Source organism: Octopus bimaculoides, chromosome 10, assembly GCF_001194135.2.
Source record: "Octopus bimaculoides isolate UCB-OBI-ISO-001 chromosome 10, ASM119413v2, whole genome shotgun sequence".
Classification (NCBI taxonomy): domain Eukaryota; kingdom Metazoa; phylum Mollusca; class Cephalopoda; order Octopoda; family Octopodidae; genus Octopus; species Octopus bimaculoides.
The window spans coordinates 12010418-12012591 of record NC_068990.1 but is presented as its reverse complement, the minus strand read 5'-3'; the positions used below and the strand labels follow the sequence as shown (position 1 = coordinate 12012591).

At 33.0% G+C, this 2174-nt stretch overlaps 1 non-coding gene across 1 annotated transcript; it reads right to left on the bottom strand.

Annotated features, from left to right (window-relative positions):
* Positions 1 to 795: 795 nt before the first annotated feature.
* On the bottom strand, positions 796 to 901 carry LOC128248974 (U6 spliceosomal RNA). Its single transcript, XR_008265119.1, has one exon. It is a non-coding gene; the product is annotated as a U6 spliceosomal RNA (small nuclear RNA).
* Between the last annotated feature and the right edge of the window lie 1273 nt (positions 902 to 2174).

Here is a 2174-nt window from a genome sequence, read left to right as displayed (position 1 = left end):
ATGCAAGGTGGGGGCTGAGGAGGCAAGAAAATGCTTCAAACATTCTGGGTTTCACCTGGGTAGGCACCCCACTAAGCTAATTTCCTCTCAACACTTACGGTTTTACCTTTCTGAAGACTACAGCTTTATTACATATTTTTGTTTCTTATGTGATGTGAGGGCAAGATTTATACATGCTTGGCAAGGAAAATATTTTGAAGAAAATATTTAAAACTTTCAGCTTTTAACAATGTCCTGTTGATAAGTTTTATTCTATTCTCTGCTGAATTCTGGTGTGCAGCTTGCATTTTATGCTGTTGAATTATGCAGGTTCATATTTGTGTATAATGAAGAGGATGTAAACTCTTTCAAGCATGTATTAAATGCATGACTGTACCAGTGTTTGATCTACTTTATTGGGGCTTTTCATATTTCCTTTTAATCCTTTATGTTTAATCTAGAACATTAATGTTCCTAAATCCATTAACCTAATAATGTTTCAAATCTATCTTAACTTTATCCTCAGAATAAAATTATTGCAGAACAGTATGTTTCCCAGTGCTTTGCATTGGGTCAAAAAGAACCGTGAACTTGCAGGTAGTTTTTTCAAATGCTTGTTTTAAAAATTATTTAACCTTCAAATCCTGTATTTTTCTTATTTAATTTCATTTTGTATCTGTGTTGATTTTTAGCTTATATATTTTTTTCATTAGCAACTCTTTTATAGATATTTTTGTCAGAGTTTGTAAGATTCTTCTATTTCTTTTACTCATCTCAGTCATTTGACTGTAGCCATGCTGGAGCACTGCTTTGTGAAAAAATATGAAATACTTCATGAATTTGCATGTCATCCTTGTGCAGCAGCTATGCTAATCCCTTCTGTATCATTCCAAATTTAGAATATGTACTGCTGTAGCCATATATAAAGCAGTAATGTTTTCTGCTATAGTTTTTCTATTGATTTTTGTTTCATGTACTATATTGTAATATATTACAATGACTCTTTGTTGTAAATATATACCAAATGTACATGTACAGAAATGTAAATTTACTTTCAATATATAACCTCCTCTGACCCATAATCTCTCAAACCAATACATTTACACACAGAATTGCAAAATGACTGGACAGCATAATTAAAATATACACCAGGACATCGTAATCATCCGACAAATTCTTTGAGATTTTTTTATATGATACAAATAAAGTTGGGAACATTTATGCTATGGATGCTGAAAGTCTCCTTATAAATGATCCAGTGATGGAAGTTATCAACGTAACCCTAGATGTATCCGAGTCTAAGATCATCCTCTCTACCAAGAAGCATTCTTAGAAAGTTTTTATGACCTTCTCAATAAAGGTCTCTTTCATTATCTACAAAGCAATCTCTATATCTACATTTAGCACAGCAACATTCCTCTGGATTCCCACTCGGTCCCCATATCTGTGACTTTCTAATTGTATAATGAGGAAATCAAAGCCATTCTTAAGCTCAACTGAACTTTGAATAGCAAGTTTGTTGATGAAATATTTATTGTGGCTGATAGAGATGAAAGGGTTGATATGTAAAAGAACTCCATACTTACAATTACAGTTCTAATATTTATTTAACCACTTCATTCTTGAAATATAAATGTAGGATCAAGAAATAACATATATAAAAATCTACATTATACTTTGAAATTGCAAACATAGATCTAAAAACCCTTCATCAGCTGCCACCATTAAAACTCTGGCGTTTCAAAGAATTAAGGCGGTACGCATCGTTAAAATGGTTCTTCCCACGAACACTAGTTAATTAAAAAAACAGAGGTAAAAGATAAAGAAGTAAATAAAAAACAAAAAAGGACGTAGTACAAGTAATGTATTAATATGATGCTCAGAGAAGGAGCAAAGTAGTGGTTTTACATTTTGAGCATAGCTCTTCTTCAGAGACAGGAAAAACAGGGAAGTCCAAAGAAAGAAGGAAGAAGGAGGAAATAAAATTGCAAATAATCCATGTGCGCTTACGAATATAGATACTCGTTTTCTCTCTTGACTGCAGCCATGCTGGAGTACTGCCTTTTAGTTGAAGAAATGGACCATAGGACTTATTCTTTGTAAGCCTAATACTTATTCTATCAGTCTCTTTTGCCGAACCACTAGGTTATGGTGACATAAACACATCAACACTGATTGTCAGGTGGTGATGGAGG